Raw genomic sequence first — 7,865 nt, forward strand, 5'->3', positions numbered from 1 at the left:
GATATTGTTATAGGTCAGATAGTCCACTAGGCTTAACATCGAACATATGATATTTATTGGATACATGAATAATTGTGCTATAGATAGCATGGAATGGTTTTTATACTTTTTTTTTCTTCAGCCAACATCGACTGAAATAGCATATCTCAGGATGATAAATTTTTGTGATCTAGCTTTATATAAAAGGAAGAAGTGGATGTTTGCCTCTTGGGTCGGATGAAAAGATACCTATTGATTGATAACTCTGTTTCAGCACATTCATTTCACAGGGTATAAATATAATTCTTATAAAGACATCCTCCTGCCTCCCTGCAGTTCTGGTCTTAGCCAAGGCTGAGTTCAGCAGGCTCCCATTTTTCTCTTGTCTACTTAGGAGACTGTTTTCTGGTTGTTAAGTTCAGATTCTTCTCTCTCTTTTTGTAACTACTCACTAGTCCTCCCTGGAGTAGCAGTCTGCCTTTTGGTGCTTGGATATCTTTTTGGGATAGATAGCTTGCCTCTTGGTCTTTATTTGTCATGGCATTCACAGGGGCATGTGTATTAAAGAGAACTTTGTGAACTCAGGTTAAATCAGGATTGGGTGGTACAGGTTGGGTCCTTAGCAGCTCCTGCTTAAAAGCTGCACACAACCTTAGTCTGTACAAGGGCATGCTGGGAGTGCCGCCCTCACAGGACTCTTGAGATAGGTGAGTCTAAGCAGGCAGAGTGTGCAGCAATGGGAACTGTAGTGTCAGCCTCTAGAACACCTGGCTGGGTCTAATTCTTTGCTTTTCCTGTCTCCCGACCCTTGATAATAGTGTAGGACCATTTCTACTATAAAAATGGTTGAATGGGAATATTTCAAGTGTTGTTTCTCTTTATCCATATGTTCGTTAAGCGTTACTCTTTAGTGCTCCATTTTTTACTACCTGGAATGCTTTAAATGAGGTTTACCGTCTTTCTCTGATGTGATTGAGAAAGTCAAAGGCCCTCGTGTAGCCAATTGCTTTCTTTTCCCTCCTATTTTCAAACCTATGCACTCCCTTTCCAGATCTCTAGACACTTCCTTCTCCGACGTCATGACCACCAGCCCCCAAAACAAGCCAATAAAACTAAGTACCTAAATTAAAGTAAGTTAGTTGGAAATTAATTTTCATTTTGACCAAAATTGTAAGAATAGCCTTAAAATTCAATGTGTTATGTGAGGCATAACATCTCCTCTGCCCAGTTTCTGGTTTTTGCTACTGGAGGCCTCTCTCCAGTCTCTTAGCCATTGTCTTTCATACTTAAATCTGTGTATCCAGATATCATGTTGCTTCTGATAGTTTAGAGTTTTGTTTTACATAACAAACATATTTATCTTAAACTATTCTTACCTGTGAAGGCCTTTATCATTCTTTCTGACTAAAGAGATCATTTTAATGATTAGAGACAATTTCTCTTTGCCTCTTAAAAATATCACTCCACTGTTCTCCAGCTCTGAAGACTGACAGTTCTTTGATCCATCCTTAGACTGGAATTTTTTTTTCCACTCTGAGTAATTTTTGTAATTATCTCTTTGGCACAGAGTTCTGGAATTTTCCCTACTCTGTGTTTTCATGAAAGTCTGCGTCTGTTAACATAGAAACTCAGAGCCAGGGCCAGGAATTCTCTTTCCTCTACCCTCTCCTTTGTGTAGATAGTTACTCCTGACGTTTCACATAATTTATATTTGATTTTTAAGTTTTTCTTCTACTTTCTAAGAAATTTCTTTAGTTTTGCTCTCCAACTATTTTTAAATTCCCTGCTCTTGCCACAATATTGTCAAATACTTTGTATTCTTTTATTTTATCAGAAGAGTTCTCAAGAGGGGACACAAACAGTGTGCAGCCAATTTCTGAGGCGAAGACACACACCTTGTAGATACCCAATAAATAGACTCACTCATCCAATCCCAGCTTTATCTGACGTCCCTCTCCCACCTCACCTGCTACAAGAGAGCTTCTGGGGTTCACCACCTCCCTCAGAATCTCTCATGAAGAATATCTATAGTGCAGTTGGCACGGTGGCTTCAGGAGCCTCCTAATGCCACATAGTATGTGGTAGAAGACCAAAGGAGGGGTTCATGGCTCCATGCAGCTGCCCAACAGCCTGCCAGCTGTTGTCTGTTGTAGTCACTCTTTGGGATGTCCCCACAGGATCAGCCCAGGCCTCTTGTCAGAGCAGCCCAGCAGACCCTGCAGCCATCTCCCTAGACTTTCTCAGTGACTAGCTCCTCACTGATGACTCTTCCTTCAATACTCTGCCATTAAGGACATTAACTCAAATCGAGTTGAATTTTTCTATTTTATAAGATATTGATATTTAGAGTTGAATGAATTCATATAAAGGAATGCTACCTGCAGTTGTGAGGATAATTTAATAACATAGTGATTTAAAGATGTTTCTACCCTCAAGCCTCATTTGCTGCAGTCATTTTTATGGAAGCCATTGTAAAGCAGCAACATGCATTTTAAGCAATTGACTATTTTGTACTATATGAAAACTTTGCTCCATATGAAACCATGCTTCAGCTTCTCTAAGACATCAAGCGTATTACATTTGGTCTTGCTACAGTACACAGGGACATTATTTACTGAATACCTGCTAGCAACTATTCTGAAAATGCACTTCCTGTATGGTACATACCCGTGATGTGCTCAGCCACAGCCATCCGAGCAGTCTTAGAATGTGGAGTTAAAGTTTAATCCGTCCTCCTCGATGATAAGCACAGAGATGGCGAGCAGACTGACCTGCTCAACCTGTTCCTACTGCCATGCAGCTCAGAGGGGTCAGGCCAGCCAGACACCACTAGTTTCCTGGAGCACCAGGGTATTGTCCTATCCTAGCCTTAGTCACTCTGCTTTTGAGGACATCCATTCAGAATGTCTAACCCTTCTACTAAATTGTATGTTGACACCTGTGAAGGGTAAATTTATCATGACTTTCAAACTCATAAAAAACACACACATTTGCTTTATTTATGTGACTTGTCTTTCTTCTTTTTGTTTGTTTGTTTGTTTGTTTGTTTATTGAGTCCAATAGCAAGACTCGCCTGAAACTCACCGTAATCCTACTGTCTCAGTCTCCCAGATGTAAGATCATGTCTGGCTATGAACTTTTAGATTTTATGATACTTTGAGAGTCATACTTAAGCAATTTTAGATGAAAAAATTGTGATGTATGACTACCATTTGTTTATATGACATATAGCTATTCAACCAACCTTGTAAGTTAGGAGAATAGATCTTGAGGAAAATAGTGACAGCAAGATGGACCAAAATAGAAATATCTACTACAGAGCCCCAATAAAGAGTTTAAAGGTCTTGATCTTTAGTCCACCATAAATTAATATTAAGCAAATGTACTTACTAATAGTGTGTAACGAAGGGGACACTGATGAGTTTTTCACTAACAGTTTTTACAAATAGCACTTTTATAATTAAAAAAAAAAGCCAAACAATTAATGGGATGCATGTAATTTTTGATTCCCTAAAAATTTAAATCCAAATTTACTCCTTGTATTTGTAACCTTTCCATTGTAGTGGTAAAAAGCCACAACCAAAAGGCAATCTATGAAAAGGAGGCCTTTACCAGTTCCTGAGGCTTATGATGCACGACTAGATAGTGGGTCAAGGACAACACAATGGTTAGAGAGAAGGCATGGAGCAGAGAGAGCTGAGGGCTCTGTTTTAGTCAGGGTTTCTAGTCCTATACAAAACCAAGAAGCAAGTTGGAGAGGAAAGGGTTTATTCAGCTTACAATTCCACACTGCTGTTCATCACCAAAGGAAGGAACTCACACAGGGCAGGAACTTGGAGGCAGGAGCTGATGCAGAGGCCATGGAAGTATGTTACTTACTGGATTGCTTCCCCTGGCTTGCTCAGCTAGCTTTCCTATATAACCTAGGACCACCTGTACAGAGATGGCACCACCCATAATGGACTGGGCCCTCACCCTTGATTACTAATTGAGAAAATGCCTTATAGCTGGATCTCATGGAGGCATTTACTCAATGGAGGCTCCCTTCTTTGTGATAACTCCATCTTGTGTCAAGTTGACACACACACACACACACACACACACACACACACACACACACAGTCACTACAGGTTCACATGGAGACACAGAGAGAAATCACATCTTTTGACAGCTCAAAATGGCTTCCCACCACATCTCTTCCAACAGGGCCACACCTCCTAGTCTTTCCCAAACAGTTCTAAACCCATATTTCCAACAGATATTCAAACATATGAGTCTCTGGGTGGGTGGGGGGAATTCAAACCACCACATTCCCCATGCTGATTCAGTGAGAACACTGAAATTGGCTTTGTGTATAAACATGTACACATCAACAAATGAACAAAACAAACACATACAAGGAACACCATGGTGTAGCAAGTGATAATGGTTTTCAAAGGAAACAGAGAAATAGCTTCTTTCTCTTCAAGGTTCATTACAAGATGAGCTTGGCATCAAGAAGGACCAAGTCTACCATCATCTCCGGGGCATATCATGCTTTATAGCTTGCTTCTAGCTCTGCTCACAGAGGAAAAAGCAGGACATGCTTGATTTATTCTTATTACATGCATCACTCTAATAAATCACTCTCATTGGAGCTGAATGAGGAATGGAGTGTGGAAAGCCCAGGAATCTTTAGGGTGTCCCCCCCCCAATACCAAGCCTCATAGATGCTAGTCTCTGCTGCCAACTTGAGCTCTGTCCTTGTTACTTATGGTTAGCCTCTGCCACACTCTTTTTTTGTGTGTGTCTATTTCCAGGGGACCCAATAAAGAACCATCTGCTTAGTATTTCTAAGTCCTTTGCCACAGGTGACAAAGCATTCCTGTGTATTGTTGTTGAAGGGTATTGGTAGGAAGGTCCTCTAAGATAGTCTCTCTAGTCTCTTTATAACAGGAGACCTGAAACAACCTTCAGAGGGCTTAAAACTTCCACCAGGTGTTCTGAGTACAGCAGGACTTCTTTTCTGCTTACCCAGGATACATACATACCTTTTCTGTGTCTTCTATGACATTGTTCTCAAGCTGACTTTCTGCTCTCTTGTCTGAGTGTCTTGGAATCATTGTATCTCAATTTCACTCACATTATTGCACCCCAGTTCTCCACAGATCTCTGATATCTGCACAGAAAATTGGTAATTTTGCTGTGTACTGGTTGGACTTTGTTTGAGTCTGATTTTCTGTTGGGGATTATGTGCAGAGGTCCTTCTCAAAGTCCTTAGTGAGTTTCTGCAGAATGCATTTTCATTTTCATTTTTTATTTTTATTTTTGTTTTTAGGTTGCTATCTCCTTGGGCTGAAACAGTATGCACAAATTTTGAATTTTCAATACACTAGGACTACCAACGAGTGTGATGGAATGGGGAAACGATTATATCCAGATGAGGTACTTTGTAAAGGTTTTTTGTTTTTTGTTTTTTGTTTTTGTTTTTGTTTTGTTTTGTTTTTTGGACTTGTCTATCTGTTGTGTGCCTGACACTGCCCTAGTCCATTCTATCATCTACAAAACCCATATTAAGTCCCAGAATTAGATGGTTTACAGCAATCATCTAACTTTCAGTGTTTGTGGTAGGCTAAAATAAAGTCCATCATACATCACTTCCAAATGTAGAACCTAACAGGAACAAAGGGAGATGAAAGGCTGAAGCTTTTACTTAGACTGTTTTCAGTCTTCCTATATGACAAGATTGAGAGCATAGAAATGGTATGTGATGGTCTTTATAAGAGAAGAAAATGAACTTATTCTAAAGTCATTTTTTTTTTTGAGGGAGAAATGTTCACCAGAAGCAGTATAAGGTGCTAAGGAGAGTTGGTGTTTTGAGTAACCTAGTGGGCTAGATTTAGTTATGCAAGAAATAAATCAGTGGTGATTACGGTGAGCTTTGACAGTCAGATCACCAGGAACTTATTTCTGATGAACCAACAGAGAACATTATCTTTCTGGAAAACCAAATAGGAAAACATTGTTTCTGAAGCAGATCTTCAAAGAGACATGAAATGAAAATTCTTAAATAGATTCAAAGTGGTGACTTCATCTAAATTAAAAATAAAAGGAGGGTTAGTAATCTCTTGAATATTATTACCAAAATAACTTACTGCTATCTGAAGCAGCCACTGACCCCCCCCCCCCTGAAGAGTTCAAATAGTATTATGACCAAGGAAAATATCCCTCCTAGTGATGGATGCTTGACTTAAGCTCAAGGTTATTTATGGAGTTTGTGGCCTTTGCTGTGCATATGGCTGTTTCTCATTCTGGCCAGCCACATTCTTGCACTGTTAGCCCTGTGGTAGACCAGTTGGACTTTTCATATGAGAGTCTGTTATGACATGATCATTTTCTCCTGGGCAAAACCAATAGCTTAAAAGATCATCAGGAATGAAGCAGCTGTCAGAAGCAGTTGACCCCTGTTGTTGAAGTAGGGAAGACTGAAAGAAGCTGAGGAGAAGGGTGATCCTGTAGGAGGATCATCAGTTAATCTGGACCCCCGAGATCTTTCAAACATTGAACCACCAAAGAGGCAGCATACACCAGCGGATATGAGGCCCCTAACACACATATAGTAAAGGACTGCATGCCAGGTCTTGTGTTCATTCAGAGATGATGCAACTAACCCTCAAGAGACTGGAGGCCCCAGTAAGTTTAGAGGTCAGGGAGGGTGGGAGGGTGGGGATATCTACATAGAGACATGGAGGTGAGGAGGAGGTATGGGATGTGGAACATTCAGAGGGTGGGTGGATGAATGGGGGGGGGGGAGAATAAACTATGGAGTGTAAAAACATAAACTAATTAAAATAACTATTAAACTGTTATTACAAAGACCTTAAAAAAATAGTGTTCAGGGATTAAAAAAAAAAGAATGGAGCAGCTGTCAGAATGGAGACAAAGGCTAACATTTGGGGTAGGAAGTAGGGAAGCAAATAGAATGGAAAAAATAAGTGTACTGCCCTCCCAAATCTGCTCTCAGCCCAAAGCAGACTTCCAGGCTGCCCATGGAAAGCTACCCAAAGTCCTCAAGTTCCCAAGCTCCATTCATTTCTTCTATTGACTCTTCTATTTGGTGTTAAGTATTCTTTCTTTTTTTTTCTTTTTTTTTTTTAAGCTTACACAAAGCAATTTATTAACAGAAAATAATGAGAAGTCCTGTTCACAGACGGCGACCACGACGACCCCCCTTTCTTCCAGTGCTATCAGAGGGAATGGGGTGACATCCTCAATCCGCCCAATCTTCATCCCAGAGCAAGAAGAGCTCTGAGGGCTGACTGGGCTCCAGGTCCAGGGGTCTTGGTCCTGTTTCCTCCTGTGGCCCGGAGTTTGATGTGCAGGGCGGTGATGCCCAGCTTCTTGCACCTCTGGGCCACATCCTGGGCAGCCAACATGGCTGCATACAGAGAGGACTCATCTCGGTCAGCCTTCACCTTCATCCCACCAGTCACTCGGCAGATGGTTTCCTTGCCAGAAAGATCGGTAACATGGACAAAGGTGTCATTGAAGGATGCAAAGATGTGGCAGACACCAAACACATTCTCTCCCTCAGCCACCTGAGGTCCCAGGCTGATGACCTGCTCTTCCTTCTTTTCCTTCTTCCCCTTGCGTGGTGCCATTTCTGATCGTCGTCTCCAGACTCCTCCACCGGAAAGAGTAAGTATTCTTTCTTTATTCAACTTGTCTTCATGGCTTTCAAAGACAGTCCCTTCAACATAATTTTATTTTTAAATACCTGTCCAAAATATTGTTACTTTAAATAATGTGTGTTAATATTTGTAGTATCAGTTATAATCATCAATACCTGGAAAAGAATAAGGTTGGCTTTGAAATCACTGGATAGCTATGGTTTGACCTTGAACTT

At 40.7% G+C, this 7,865-nt stretch overlaps 1 pseudogene; it reads right to left on the minus strand.

The window, feature by feature from the left end:
- Gm6204 (predicted gene 6204) lies at positions 7,117 to 7,658 on the minus strand (annotated as a pseudogene).

Source organism: Mus musculus, chromosome 3 (genome assembly GCF_000001635.26).
Source record: "Mus musculus strain C57BL/6J chromosome 3, GRCm38.p6 C57BL/6J".
Taxonomy (NCBI): Eukaryota; Metazoa; Chordata; class Mammalia; order Rodentia; family Muridae; genus Mus; species Mus musculus.